Source organism: Anomaloglossus baeobatrachus, chromosome 3 (assembly GCF_048569485.1).
Source record: "Anomaloglossus baeobatrachus isolate aAnoBae1 chromosome 3, aAnoBae1.hap1, whole genome shotgun sequence".
Taxonomy (NCBI): domain Eukaryota; kingdom Metazoa; phylum Chordata; class Amphibia; order Anura; family Aromobatidae; genus Anomaloglossus; species Anomaloglossus baeobatrachus.
In genome coordinates this window covers 403,001,642-403,017,762 of record NC_134355.1, presented here as the reverse complement: position 1 = coordinate 403,017,762, position 16,121 = coordinate 403,001,642, and the positions used below count along the sequence as shown (strand labels likewise).

Genomic DNA, 16,121 nt, shown 5'->3' with positions numbered 1-16,121 from the left:
GTGGAATCCACCAGAAAAAGACATTGTGTGCACATACCCTGATGGTCAGACTGGGGTGTGGGCACCATATTTACAAGAACTACCCCAGATATGATGGAAGGTGAAGCAAACGCCACAGCAAGAAACCTGTCAGAATTCAAAATTGAAACCATTAAAAATGTAAAAAAATGACAATACAGAATCTAAAAAAAGAAAACTGGATTAAATTCTCTGCACCTGGCAATAAATTCTGTAATAGATCTGTACTTGGCATCCCCATGACTTGTGGCTCCATCCTCACCGCCTTCTATAATGGAAGGTATAATGCTGGGCGGGATCTGTCGTTCTATTCATCCAAATGGTGGCTGGAGCACACCATAGACTTAAATTGGAGTTGGCTGCCATTAGCTCAGACCTCGCCTGTTTTGTTAGTATCCTGTACCACTGTATATGTGGACCAAAGATCTATTCAACTCCTTCTTAGTGGGACCCCAGGGTAGTAATTCATGGGACCCCAAAATATTGACTTGTGGATCCTAGAGTAACGTTGGTGGGACCTCTTGTATAGTGGTTGATGGGACCCAGATTAACGCTGGTGGGACCTCTTGTATAGTGGCAGTGGGACCTCTGGTGTAGTGGCAGTGGGACCTCTTGTATAGTGGCAGTGGGACCTCTTGCATAGTGGCAGTGGGACCTCTGGTGTAGTGGCAGTGGGACCTCTGGTGTAGTGGCAGTGGAACCTCTTGCATAGTGGCAGTGGGACCTCTTGCATAGTGGCAGTGGGACCTCTTGTATAGTGGCAGTGGGACCTCTTGTATAGTGGCAGTGGGACCTCTTGTATAGTGGCAGTAGGACCTCTTGTATAGTGGCAGTGGGACCTCTTGTATAGTGGCAGTGGGACCTCTTGTATAGTGTCAGTGGGACCTCTTGTATAGTGGCAGTAGGACCTCTTGCATAGTGGCAGTGGGACCTCTTCTATAGTGGCAGTGGGACCTCTTGCATAGTGGCAGTGGGACCTCTTCTATAGTGGCAGTGGGACCTCTTGTATAGTGGCAGTGGGACCTCTTGTATAGTGGCAGTGGGACCTCTTGTATAGTGGCAGTAGGACCTCTTGTATAGTGGCAGAAGGACCTCTTGTATAGTGGCAGTGGGACCTCTTGTATAGTGGCAGTAGGACCTCTTGTATAGTGGCAGTGGGACCTCTTGTATAGTGGCAGTAGGACCTCTTGTATAGTGCCAGTGGGACCTCTTGTATAGTGGTTGATGGGACCCAGATTAACGCTGGTGGGACCTCTTGTATAGTGGCAGTGGGACCTCTTGTATAGTGGCAGAAGGACCTCTTGTATAGTGGCAGTAGGACCTCTTGCATAGTGGCAGTAGGACCTCTTGCATAGTGGCAGTAGGACCTCTTGTATAGTGGCAGTAGGACCTCTTGTATAGTGGCAGTAGGACCTCTTGCATAGTGGCAGTAGGACCTCTTGCATAGTGGCAGTAGGACCTCTTGTATAGTGGCAGTAGGACCTCTTGCATAGTGGCAGTAGGACCTTTTTGCATAGTGGGAGTGGGACCTATTGTATAGTGGCAGTGGGACCTCTTCTATAGTGGCAGTGGGACCTGTTCTATAGTGGCAGTGGGACCTCTTGCATAGTGGCAGTAGGACCTCTTGTATAGTGGCAGTGGGACCTCTTGATCTAAAATATCAAATTTTTATTAAAGATAATAGTAAAAACAGTACATGCAAGGGTGAGTAATGAACAAAGTGCCGAGGCACCACAAGACTCAGCAAATGGGTTTGCAAACAGAAAATCAATAGATTACATAGGGATACAGGTATATGTTACATTCTAAATATCTGTCCCCATCATGGGTATAGCAGTCATTTAGATGGATCTGATCTACAGGCAGATCATATGATATAATTAACTGTTCGCATATCACTAAAAGGCATAAACACAGGCAGAAAAAAACAAGGAGAAATACCAAGGAAATCCCATCATAGGGGTAGATTACCTGTCGCCATTAGCCACTGCTGAGCCACACCAACACGTGTTTCGGCCGTAGCCTTCATCTGGGAGTGGCAGTAGGATCTCTTGTATAGTGGCAGTAGGACCTCTTGTATAGTTGCAGTGGGACCTATTGTATAGTGGCAGTGGGACCTCTTGTATAGTGGCAGTGGGACCTCTTGTATAGTGGCAGTGGGACCTATTGTATAGTGGCAGTGGGACCTATTATATAGTGGCAGTGGGACCTATTGTATAGTGGCAGTGGGACATCTTGTATAGTGGCAGTGGGACCTATTGTATAGTGGCAGTGGGACCTCTTGTATAGTGGCAGAAGGACCTCTTGTATAGTGGCAGTGGAACCTCTTGTATAGTGGCAGTAGGACCTCTTCTATAGTGGCAGTGGGACCTCTTGTATAGTGCCAGTGGGACCTCTTGTATAGTGGTTGATGGGACCCAGATTAACGCTGGTGGGACCTCTTGTATAGTGGCAGTGGGACCTCTTGTATAGTGGCAGAAGGACCTCTTGTATAGTGGCAGTAGGACCTCTTGCATAGTGGCAGTAGGACCTCTTGTATAGTGGCAGTAGGACCTCTTGCATAGTGGCAGTAGGACCTCTTGCATAGTGGCAGTAGGACCTCTTGCATAGTGGGAGTAGGACCTCTTGCATAGTGGGAGTAGGACCTCTTGCGTAGTGGGAGTAGGACCTCTTGTATAGTGGCAGTAGGACCTCTTGTATAGTGGCAGAAGGACCTCTTGTATAGTGGCAGTGGGACCTCTTGTATAGTGGCAGTAGGACCTCTTCTATAGTGGCAGTGGGACCTCTTGTATAGTGGCAGTAGGACCTCTTGTATAGTGCCAGTGGGACCTCTTGTATAGTGGTTGATGGGACCCAGATTAACGCTGGTGGGACCTCTTGTATAGTGGCAGTGGGACCTCTTGTATAGTGGCAGAAGGACCTCTTGTATAGTGGCAGTAGGACCTCTTGCATAGTGGCAGTAGGACCTCTTGTATAGTGGCAGTAGACCTCTTGCATAGTGGGAGTAGGACCTCTTGCATAGTGGGAGTAGGACCTCTTGCGTAGTGTGAGTAGGACCTCTTGTATAGTGGCAGTAGGACCTCTTGTATAGTGGCAGAAGGACCTCTTGTATAGTGGCAGTGGGACCTCTTGTATAGTGGCAGTAGGACCTCTTCTATAGTGGCAGTGGGACCTCTTGTATAGTGCCAGTGGGACCTCTTGTATAGTGGTTGATGGGACCCAGATTAACGCTGGTGGGACCTCTTGTATAGTGGCAGTGGGACCTCTTGTATAGTGGCAGAAGGACCTCTTGTATAGTGGCAGTAGGACCTCTTGCATAGTGGCAGTAGGACCTCTTGTATAGTGGCAGTAGGACCTCTTGCATAGTGGCAGTAGGACCTCTTGCATAGTGGCAGTAGGACCTCTTGTATAGTGGCAGAAGGACCTCTTGTATAGTGGCAGTGGGACCTCTTGTATAGTGGCAGTAGGACCTCTTCTATAGTGGCAGTGGGACCTCTTGTATAGTGCCAGTGGGACCTCTTGTATAGTGGTTGATGGGACCCAGATTAACGCTGGTGGGACCTCTTGTATAGTGGCAGTGGGACCTCTTGTATAGTGGCAGAAGGACCTCTTGTATAGTGGCAGTGGGACCTCTTGTATAGTGGCAGAAGGACCTCTTGTATAGTGGCAGTAGGACCTCTTGCATAGTGGCAGTAGGACCTCTTGTATAGTGGCAGTAGGACCTCTTGCATAGTGGCAGTAGGACCTCTTGCATAGTGGCAGTAGGACCTCTTGTATAGTGGCAGAAGGACCTCTTGCATAGTGGCAGTAGGACCTCTTGTATAGTGGCAGTAGGACCTCTTGCATAGTGGCAGTAGGACCTCTTGCATAGTGGCAGTAGGACCTCTTGTATAGTGGCAGAAGGACCTCTTGTATAGTGGCAGTGGGACCTCTTGTATAGTGGCAGTAGGACCTCTTCTATAGTGGCAGTAGGACCTCTTGTATAGTGGCAGTAGGACCTCTTGCATAGTGGCAGTAGGACCTCTTGCATAGTGGCAGTAGGACCTCTTGCATAGTGGCAGTAGGACCTATTGTATAGTGGCAGTAGGACCTCTTGCATAGTGGCAGTAGGACCTATTGTATAGTGGCAGTAGGACCTCTTGCATAGTGGCAGTAGGACCTATTGTATAGTGGCAGTAGGACCTCTTGCATAGTGGCAGTAGGACCTCTTGCATAGTGGCAGTAGGACCTATTGTATAGTGGCAGTAGGACCTCTTGCATAGTGGCAGTAGGACCTCTTGTATAGTGGCAGTAGGACCTATTGTATAGTGGCAGTAGGACCTCTTGCATAGTGGCAGTAGGACCTCTTGCGTAGTGGGAGTAGGACCTCTTGCGTAGTGGGAGTAGGACCTCTTGTATAGTGGCAGTAGGACTTCTTGTATAGTGGCAGTAGGACCTCTTGTATAGTGGCAGTAGGACCTATTGTATAGTGGCAGTAGGACCTATTGTATAGTGGCAGTAGGACCTCTTGCGTAGTGGGAGTAGGACCTCTTGCGTAGTGGGAGTAGGACCTCTTGTATAGTGGCAGTAGGACCTCTTGTATAGTGGCAGTGGGACCTCTTGCATAGTGGGAGTAGGACCTCTTGTATAGTGGCAGTAGGACCTCTTGTATAGTGGCAGTGGGACCTCTTGTATAGTGGCAGTGGGACCTCTTGTATAGTGGCAGTAGGACCTCTTGTATAGTGGCAGTAGGACCTCTTGTATAGTGGCAGTAGGACCTCTTGTATAGTGGCAGTGGGACCTCTTGCATAGTGGCAGTGGGACCTCTTGTATAGTGGGAGTAGGACCTCTTGTATAGTGGCAGTAGGACCTCTTGTATAGTGGCAGTGGGACCTCTTGTATAGTGGCAGTGGGACCTCTTGCAGAGTGGCAGTGGGACCTCTTGTATAGTGGCAGTGGGACCTATTGTATAGTGGCAGTAGGACCTCTTGTATAGTGGCAGTGGGACCTATTGTATGGTGGCAGTGGGACCTCTTGTATAGTGGCAGTGGGACCTCTTGTATAGTGGCAGTGGGACCTCTTGTATAGTGGCAGTGGGACCTCTTGTATAGTGGCAGTGGGACCTCTTGTATAGTGGCAGTAGGACCTCTTGTATAGTGGCAGTAGGACCTATTGTATAGTGGCAGTAGGACCTCTTGTATAGTGGCAGTAGGACCTCTTGTATAGTGGCAGTAGGACCTATTGTATAGTGGCAGTAGGACCTCTTGTATAGTGGCAGTGGGACCTCTTGTATAGTGGCAGTAGGACCTCTTGTATAGTGGCAGTGGGACCTCTTGTATAGTGGCAGTGGGACCTCTTGCAGAGTGGCAGTGGGACCTCTTGTATAGTGGCAGTGGGACCTCTTGTATAGTGGCAGTGGGACCTCTTGTATAGTGGCAGTGGGACCTCTTGTATAGTGGCAGTGGGACTCAGAGAATCGATGGTGAAACCTCTTGCAAGTAACTGGTGGGACTCAGAGTAACGATAGTGGGACCCAGGGATCATGCATTTATCACCTATAGAATGGAATAACCCTTGAAGTAATTCTCTTCTCACACCATCACCAGGTCCTTCATGCCTTGGCTCATACATCACCATCCATCATGTCTGGGATCAGCCACAATGCCTGCCCGTCCAGGGTCAGGTGACTAGTCACGTGCCGGGGCGCGCTCGGTCCGCAGTGAGAAGCGGCGGCAGATGTGCAGGTGAGCGGGTTATGACAAGTTCTTACACTACATCACTTCGGGTTTCCACTAGGAGATTATGAAATGCAGTACGGGAAGCTTTCCGCTGGGCGTCAATCGATCCGCTCGGCATGTGGATTGCTTTTGTCTAGGTCTTCGATCCATTTCCCGCGTTCAATCTGACGGCGCGAGATTCCTGACAGCTGAGGAGAAGGTACAGTGTCGTGTGCTCTACTGTAGTCGCGACATACAATGCACTATCGCTGCCTTGCATTATTCCGGAGGGGGACTGGGCACAGTACACAGCGGTCACTTAACCACTTCAGGACTAGGTGCGGTTTAAGCGACCGCATGATGTTCTGTATGAATTGTGTCCCATATGTGGACGGTATTAACCCTTGTTGCCTTGTTTGTGGTTTCCCACAGCCCCATATCCGCCTCTTGTGCTTTCCTCACATATTCTGAGTTCCGGTGCTGGATGAGGGTTGTTTTCTATGGCCCCTTTCACACATCAGTTTTTTCCCATCAGTCACAATCCGTCGTAATTTAAAAAAAAAAATGATCCGGCGACTGATGCCACTGGATCTGTTTTTATTTCTCATTGACTTGTATTAGCGACAGAATGCGACGCATGGCCTCACGTGTCAGTCGTCGTTCAACTGATCTGTCGAAAATTGTCATGGAGACGACGGCCAAAGTAATGTTTTTTTGTCTACGTTGAAAAACGGACAGCGATGGATCAGTCGCCGTCCGTTGTTTGGTTAAATGGAATCCTATGGGCGCAGGATCCATCGTCATCTGTCAAATGATAGAATACGGCGACGGATTCCATTTTCTTAAACTGAGCATGCTCCAATTTATTATTTAGCCTCAGCTACTCGGATCCGTTGCATCAGTTTTGCCACAATCCGCAACGGGTCCGTCGTGAAAATGGATTGTGACTGATGGCAAAAAACTGATGTGTGAAAGGGGCCTATGTGTCCAGTAAGATATTTTTTTGTGATGCGTGTAATTTATTCACTCTTTTGAGAGGAGGAATGAAAGGGTAAGAACCCCATCTTCTGTTTTTTTCCTTTTTGTTTTCTTCAGTGCTTGTTTTCTTTATTGTTCGCCCTTTGCGATTCCACGTGTGTATTTTCTTAACATTTTTCCAGTATCCACACTGTTATATGTGATGTGGCCTGATAATTTATGGCTGGGGAAGGTTTGGAGGCCTTCGTTATGCTTCGGCTGTCGTGGCAACCCATATGGTTGACCGAGGGAGCCACTTCTAGTAATTGGTCGCATGGATGTCAGGGCTACAAAATTTCTAGAACTGCTGGTCTATCCTTGGAGTGGGCCATCAGTACTAGATCTGCCCCCCAGGAACTTCACTAATCGTGTGAAGGAATATGGCACTCGGGCAGGTGAAGGTGGGGCTTATGGTATTTACTGCAAGGGTTAAAAACGTTATATTTTGATTGTATTTTTATGATAACTTATGTTTTCCTATGATGCCCAGACACCGGCTCAACATCATTGTAGGACCGATGAAGCCTCTATAAAAGATGCACAGCAGTATTTAAATGGTTAAACAGGATCAACTCCAGTCGCTGTCTTTACAAGCAGATGCCTGCATCCTTCCCCTGTGGGGCCCGCACCCAGCATGCGCTGCACCTGGACAGGACAACATTGAATGCTCCCTGAGTGATGTCCTGCTCCAGTTAGGGCGCTTTCACACTTGCGTTCAGCGCTATCTGCCACTATGGAGAATAGCGCAGTCCGTTAACGCACTGCGCTATTCTCCATAGACTTGTATTGACGACGCACTGTAACGCAAGTGTCTGGCGCCTTCTCCTGCTTTTGAAAATGCCGGCTGCTCATAATTCCATCTAGTATTCACTGCTTTCTCCGCCCACCGGCAGCTATGATTGGTTGCAGTCAGACATGTCCCCACGCTGAGTGACAGCTGTCTCACTGCAACCAATCACAGCCGCCGGTGGGTGGGTCTATATCATGCAGTACAATAAATAAATATATATAATTAAAAAAACCACATGCGGTCCCCCCCCCCATTTTGATACCAGCCAAGGTAAAGCCACACGGCTGAAGGCTGGTGTTCTCAGGATGGGGAGCCCCACGTTATGGGGAGCCCCCCAGCCTAAAAATATCAGTCCGCAGCCACCTGGAATTGCCACATCCATTAGATGCGACAGTCCCGGGACTCTACCCGGCTTATCCCGAATTGCCTTGGTGCGGTGGTAATCGAGGATTATAAGGAGTTAATGGCAGCCCATAGCTGCCATTAAGTCTTATGTTAATCATGGCAGGCGGCTATGAGACACATTCCATGATTAATCTGTAAGTGAAAGTAAATAAACACATACACCCGAAAAAATACTTTATTTGGAATAAAAGACAAAAAATACACCCTCTTTCACTACTTTATTAAAATCACCAAATACTCTTCCAGGTCCGGCGTAATCCACGAGGTCCCGCGACGCATCCAGCTCTGCTACAAGAAGCTGACAGGAGCGGCAGTAGAACATCGCCGCTCCTCTGAGCTCCACGCAGAAACTGAATGGAGTCGCGCTGTCAGCGGGAACGTCACTGAGATAATGCCTGTGTGTGTGCGGTGATGATGGGTGCAGTAGTGCCTGCGTGTGCGGTGATGATAGGTGCAGTAGTGCCGGGGTGTGTGCGGTGATGATGGGTGTGGTAGTGCCTGCGTGTGCGGTGATGATGGGGGCAGTAGTGCCAGTGTGTGTGATGATGATCAGTGCGGTAGTGCATGCGTGTGCGGTGATGATAGGTGCAGTAGTGCCGGGGTGTGTGCGGTGATGATGGGTGTGGTAGTGCCTGCGTGTGCGGTGATGATAGGTGCAGTAGTGCCGGGGTGTGTGCGGTGATGATGGGTGTGGTAGTGCCTGCGTGTGCGGTGATGATGGGGGCAGTAGTGCCAGTGTGTGTGATGATGATCAGTGCGGTAGTGCCTGCGTGTGCGGTGATGATAGGTGCAGTAGTGCCGGGGTGTGTGCGGTGATGATGGGTGTGGTAGTGCCTGCGTGTGCGGTGATGATGGGGGCAGTAGTGCCAGTGTCTGTTATGATGATCAGTGCGGTAGTGCATGCATGTGCGGTGATGATGATGGGGGCGGTAGTGCCGGGATGTGTGTCATGATGATGATGGCTGCGGTAGTGCCGGGATGTGTGTGATGATGATGAATGCGGTAGTGCCTGCTAGAAAACTTAACGCAACACGTTAGTTCACAGGAATCTGTTGCCTTTATTATCACACTATCTGCAAGGCATCTGTCACATGTGTCACACAACGCATTGTAACGGATGCCGCACAACGCAAGTGTGAAAGCGCCCTTATCAGACCACTGCAGCCAAACTTTCATGACTCGTATTTTAACACTTTCTGCACCTTGTTCCACAGGGGTTTGCCATGTTGAAAAGGAGAAAGGCCAATCAAGGGACACTATGCGCTAAAATATGGTTCATATTTTTGTTACAAATTAAGCAAATTATAGTGTAAACCAAGACTGAATGGTCTAAAGATGCACCAGGATTGTAAAATAGCCGGAGCCACTATGATCGATCTGGTTCATTTCCACAATCTGCACTGTCTAAGACCTCCTTCACACATCAGTGCTTCAAGTACGTGTGGTGTCCGTTTTCACATGTACTGGAGAGACATTCACGCTCGTACTCATTAAAATCTCTGTTGATCTTCACATCTGCGTGTTTTTACCTTGACCATGTGAACTACACTTGTGTCTGTGTGATCTACACTGAGATATGTCCGTTTTTTGATAGCACGGCCGAAAAGGGCCAATAGAAGGCTATAGGTCCATGAAAAACACTTACAGCACACAGAAGACATCCGCGTGCCGTCCTTGTGATACATAAAATAATTAAATGCATTAAAAATATAAAGATTTTTATTTGTTAAACATGTGCAAAGATGATTGAGAAGGTTGGATAGATTGAGCAATAGATAATACAGCTATTTAGCCAAATAATTAAATGGAAAATGACTTGTGGCCCCCCCATTTTTTGATAACCAGCAAAAGTAAAGCAGACAGCGGGGGGTTGATGTTATCAGGCTGTGAAGGTCCATGATTATTGGGCCCTCCCCAGCCTAAAAATACCAGCTCGCAGCCACCCCAGAAGTGGAGCATCACATTAGATGCACTAATTCTGGCCCTTTTCCTGTCTCTTCTTGATTACCCTGGTGTGCTGGCAATCCGGGTAATGGTAGATGGAGCTGATGTTAGCTGTGAATTGTCCAAAAACGTAGCTGACATTCAAGCCCATGGGTTAGTAATGGAAAGGCGTCTATCTGACCCCCCCATTACCAACCCTGTAATAAAAAAACCCAAAAAAAACACACACTGAAACAATATTTTATTGAAACAACACTTTCCCTCCCCTTGTTCACTACTTTATTAAAAAAAACAAACAAAAAATAACAGGTTCACTGTTGTCCAAGGAAATTGTTGTAGTCCACAAATGGAAACCTGAAAAACATAGAGGGAAAAAAGCAAGACACTGTCACTCAGACATCAGTTTATTAGAAAGCAAAGTTCCCACCCAGCTCTAACATAGTCCAGTGGGACCCGTTTCCTGGCTTACCACGGTATTAAGCGGTGATGTTCATCATAGTTGCCAGGTGGCGCGCAGCGTGAGCCAGGAGTTGGTGCTGGTCAAACCCTGTGGAGTCTCATTCTGATGCCTCGTAGCCTTTGATCTACATAATTGAGGAAAGTCATGGGAACTGCTGGACTATGTCGTAGCTGCGTGGGAACTTTGCTTTTAATTAATTGGTGAACATGGGACAGTCTCTTGTTTTTCTTTTTATGTTTTTCAGGTTTCCTTTCGTGGACTACATCAGATTCTCTTGACTATGGCAGACATGCTTGTATTATTTTTGTCTTTTTAAATAAAGTGGTGTACGAGGGGAGGAAAAGTGTCAGGCAGTGTTTTATTTTCAATAAAGTTGTTTTTTTTTTTTTTTTATTTTTATTACTGGGTCAGTAATAGGGGTGTCTGATGCCTCTCCTTTACGAACACCAGGGCTTGATGCCAGCTGACACTACCCCAATTGCTACTGCACTGGGGCAATTGGGATGAGCTGAGGCGAAGCGCCAGAGTTGGAGTGCGACGCCCTGGACTAGTCAGGTCATCCCAGGTAGTCACACACACACACACCCCCTCCCTAAAAAGGTGACAGCAGCCAAACTACAAAACCTTGTCACCTCCCTCCAGGTTTGATGTCCACACCAGGGGGGATGGAGCCAGGCAGTTGGCTCCGCCCACCGAGGAGTTCACAGGCCTGGAGGCGGGAAAAACAGTTGTTCTAAGTAGATTAGCTTTGACAGTGGAGTGGAGTAGTCAAGTTTAAGGGCAGACCTGTGACCAGGCCTGCCATAGTCTACCAAGTTTCTGGGTTGGAGCCCAGTCACCTCTGGCAAGGGGGCAGACGGTGGTGGCCGCCTGCAGGAGCTGGGATTACAGCCGGTGGAACCGTAGGGACCGGGGATGGGCGGTGGCCCGCCGGTACCGAACCGGGGAGCCGATTGGAAACCAGAGCACCAGGAGGGGTACTCAGACCCAGTACGAGGCCCAGAACCAACAGGGTCAAGTCAAATCAACTGATTGAGGACTGGACTTAAGGACCTATCCCACCTAAGACCCGTTAGAAGACAACAGCCCAAGCATAAAGAATAACGCCACCGCTCAGGCATAGAGACCCAAGGGGCCAGCGTCTGCGGGCAAAGAGGGCTCCCCTGGCACAAACCAGCCGGGGAGTGGACTACCGTTGCTCAGGCATAGGAGTCAATGCAGATTACAAAAGTGAGGTGCAGGAGAAAGGCGGAAACCATCAACCTATTAAGGGGAGAAAACTGCAGCCGGCTGCGGGCACCGTTCACCATCTTGTTTGGTTTACTAGAGACTCCAGCGTGTTTCATCATAGTGAGTTCAACAGTGCCTTCGGGCCGCGCACTGCGCCGCACCGACATCCCCCAGCACGCACCCGCTCCCCCGCCTCAGCACCTCCCTCGGGCCCGCGGGACCATCACTCCCCTACTCACGGAGGGGTCAACACCAAGCTGCGCAACACCGTCCCCAGGAGGCCTAGTCAATGGCAGCGGTGGTGTCCATCCATTCACCACAACCCGTGGGTGGCGTCACGAACTTAAATCCCCTACAAACCACCGTGGCCCCGGCCGTGGAACTCCCCACCGAAGTCCCTGCGTGTAGCGCCAACCCCCCTTTCAGAGCGACGTGACCCCTGGGTCCGTGGAGAGCTTGAGCCACCCACCGACGAGCACGGTTTCGAGCGGCTTGGCAGCCGGCCGAGCCCGCAGGGCGGTACAGGAGCATCTCATGTGAATCACCACTTCTGGGACGTCTGAGGGCTGCTATTTTTAGTCTGGAAAGTGCCCAAAAACATTGCCCTTCCCAGCCTGACAATATCAGCCCCCAGCTGTCTGCTTTAGCTTTGCTGGTCATCAAAAATAGGGAGTCCCCTGTAGTTTAACTAAATAGCCCCATTTTTATTTGGCTAAACAGCTGTACAATCTTTCTCTATTTATCCATCCCTCTCGATCATCTCTGCACCTCTTTAACACTCAAGTCTTTATGTATTTTTAAGGCTTTTAATTCTGGTATGTGTCAAATGGATGCCATCCGTGTGCTGTGTTTTCCAAGGACCTATAGCCTTCTATTGGCCCTTTTCATCTATGCTGGCAATAAAAAACGGACATTTCTCAGTGTGGATCACTCAGACACAAGTGTAGTTCATATGGTTCATGTGAAAACACGCAGATGTGAAGATCAGTAGAGATTTTAATGAGTACTAGCGTGAATGTCTCTCTAGTACATGAGAAAACGGACACCACACGTACTGGAAGCACTGATGTGTGAAGGGGGCCTTGGGGTATGTTCACACAGGGCTTTTTTGGTGTTTGCTGTGTTTTTTAGTTGCAGATTTGCCTTCGTTTTATGCAAATTCATGCTAATAAAATGCTGATTTCTACAGTCCTAGCAAAGTCTGAGATTTCTGAAATCTCATGCACACACACAAACACTTGCAGAGTTTTTTCCTGCTTTGTCAATTACTTGCGTTTTTGCTGCAGATTTCAAAGAATGAGCTTGTCAATTCTTTGCAGTGTTTTTGCAATGTTTTTCATTGATACAACCCATTTTGAAGAAAAAACGCACCAAAAACGCCACTTTAATACCACACCAAAAGCGCACCAAAAACGCAAATGACTCAAATGATATTTCCCACCACAAGATCAGGTCTTGGTCAGGAAAAAAACTTACCAAAATTTGCCCTGTGTTAACATAGCCTTAGAGTGCATATTGTGGAAATGAACCAGATCGATCACAGTGGCTCCGGCTGTTTTAGTACCCTGCTGCATCTTTAGACCATTCAGTCTCAGTTTACACTATAAATAATAAAAAATTTGCCTTAAGTTGTAGCAAAAATGTGAACCAAAATGCCAACATGTACTGTGTACTGAATCAGAGCATGACGCCCTTTCCTTGCAACATAATCCCAAACTCACCTCCATGATGACCACTGCCTTACTACAGAAGGTAAAGCTGGTTTCAGACGTCCGTGTTAAATCAGGTACCAGTCACACGCATGGTTATGGTCACACGTGTGACATCCGTGTTTGCATACGTGTGACATGTACCGGGTAAAACACGTGTCTCTGTAATGAAAAGATGTTCTATATTTACCTGTATCCAGCGATGCTGTGTCCGGCTCTGCTGCCTCCCGCTCCTGATCCCCGCTCATTATTTTCATTGATTATTCACTGCCTGAGGATCTGGAAGCCGGAACATCGCGGGGACAGGCTGGGTACAGCACAGTCGAGGACAGCATCGCCGGGGACATTGCTGGTGACAGGTGAGTATATAGCAGTTTGTGCAGTGACATCCAGGGACTCATCAGGGTTCCCAATGAACTCTCATGAACCCCTGGAAGTCACCATCGTGACACTCGCTGTAACGCAGTTGTTGCAGGGGTGTCATCAGGAGGTCATCAGAGTTCATTGGGAAATCCGATGACCTCCTGGACGTCCCTGAACACACACTGCTGGCAGGATACTCATCTGTCACTAGCGATGTCCCCAGCGATGCTGTCCTCGGCGGTGCTGTCTCCTTCCCTGTCACCGCGATGCCCCTGCTCCCAGCTGCTCACTGCGGTGAATAATCAATGAAAATAATGAGCGGGGGTCAGGAGCGGGAGGCAGCAGAGCCGAAGACAGAATCGCTGGATACAGGTAACTATAGAAAATCTTTTTATTTAAAAACCAGTGTTTTTTCCAGTACGTGTCACACTGATGTCATACGGATCACATCAGTGTGCGGTCCATGTGACATCCATGCTGCTGGAGAAAAAACGGGCATGATTCCGTGTGAAGTAGCAGGGCCACATGGTCCGTGTGAAAACACGGCCGCGTGAGAGTGCACAATAGGGTAACATGGGTACATGTGACATCCGTGTTAAAAACTGATGTCACACGTACCTAAAACACGGACGTCTGAAACCAGCCTAAAGGTGCTGGACTGGCCAAACATGTCTCCAGACCTAATCCCTATTGAGCATCTGTGGGGCATCCTCAAATGGAAGGTGGAGGGCAAGGTCTCTAAAATCCACCAGCAGCGGGATATTGTCATGGATGGAAGAGGATTCCAGTGCCTCATGTGAATTGCTAGTCCATGCTTAAGAGAGTTTAAGGCAGTGTTTGAAAATAATGGTGGCCACAGACAATATGAACACTTGTACATTTTGCCAATTTTCATTTATGGGGTGCACTCACTTGTTTGCCAGCAGTTTAGACATTGAAGGGACTATATGAGCACAGGAGGACTGTTCACTCCAAGTATAGGAGCTTGATGCTTAATGATGGCATCTATCTATTCATTATCTATCTATCCCTCTATCTATCTATCTATCCATTATCTATCTATCCATCTCCTACCATCTTTGGTTCTATGAATCCAGACACGTCAATCACAGAAGAGGAGAGAGTGGAAAACAAGCAGGTGGGAAGGTGAATATATATGATTAGGCCTGCCATGATGCACGAGTGCCTGTGTTTGGTATGAACAGTCATTCTGTGCTGCTAGAGGCCCATTATAGGGAACCTGTCATCAGAAATTTAGCTTTAAACCTAAAAGTTTCCCCCTCTGCAGCTCGTGGGCTGCATTCTAGCAATGTTCCTGTACTTTTTGTGGCCCCTTTTAAACCAAATTAAATACTTTATAAACTTGTACCTTTTGCTATGTAAATTTTGTAAATCATCGATGGGGGCGGGCTCTCTGCTGACTGTTGCTGTTCCTCCAGCAGATTTACGCCGCCCCCCAACGCTGAATTTCATATCTCAGGACGCCGCCCCTGGGCCCGCGCATGCGCTGTGCGACTGTAGCGGGACTGTGCACTGTGTGCACGCTGGTGACGTTTTGCGCAGACACGAGGTTATGGGCGGCGCTTTGAGTGTCATCAGCAAGTGCCGCCCATAACCTTGTAACCGCACTTTCCCCTCTTGCTCCAGCGTTCTGCGCAAGCGCTTGCTGGCCAGATGACCCGACGTCACCTCTTTCCCATCTTGCCCTGCTGCAGGGTAAGATGGGAAGGAGGTGACGTCGGGTCATTTGGCCGGCGAGCGCTTGCGCAGAACGCTGGAGGCAGTGGGGGAAAGCGCGTCCACGAGATTATGGGCGGCACTTGCGATGCAATCACAGCGCCGCCCATAATCTCGTGCTTGTGACACACGTCACCAGCGATCCTGGCGTGGGCGGCACCTCGGGCGCAAGTGGGCGGCGTCCTGATGGATGAAATGGAGCGTTGGTGGACGCCGTCAATGTGCTGGAGGGACAGCAACGGTCAGCAGAGAGCCCGCCCCCATGGACGATTTACAAAATTTACATAGCAAAAGGTACAAGTTTATAAAGTATTTAATTTGGTTTAAAAGGGGCCACAAAAAGTACAGGAACCTGCTAGAATGCAGCCCACGAGCTGCAGAAGGGGAAACTTTTAGGTTTCAAGCTAAATTTCTGATGACAGGTTCCCTTTAATGGCTGTGTGTTGTTATTTAGAGGGCACACCAAATTTACACTGTTACATAAGCTGTACAACGACTACTTTACATTGTATCAAAGTGTCAAATCTTCAGTGCAGTCACATGAACTGATATAAAATATTTACAAAACTTTGAGAGGTGTACTGATTTTAGTGATGTCAGTCTGTCTTTTCTAATTGAATCTATTTTTGCACACTTTTTACACATTCAAACCATTCATTTCGGCGGTACACAGTTTTTTTGGGTAGATGGCGCGCACACACATGGATGGACAGAATGTTTTTGTATGCACGTGTGAAGGTTTTTTTTTTTTT

At 48.3% G+C, this 16,121-nt stretch overlaps 1 protein-coding gene across 2 annotated transcripts in view; it reads left to right on the top strand.

The window, feature by feature from the left end:
* Positions 1–5,698: 5,698 nt before the first annotated feature.
* Positions 5,699–16,121, top strand: part of PRIM2 (DNA primase subunit 2) — a 214,535-nt gene continuing 204,112 nt past the window's right edge. The window contains exon 1 of one of the 2 annotated variants that reach the window (XM_075338448.1): positions 5,699–5,741. The gene's annotated coding sequence lies outside the window, so the exon portion shown is untranslated. The other variant, XM_075338447.1, reaches the window with a different exon arrangement.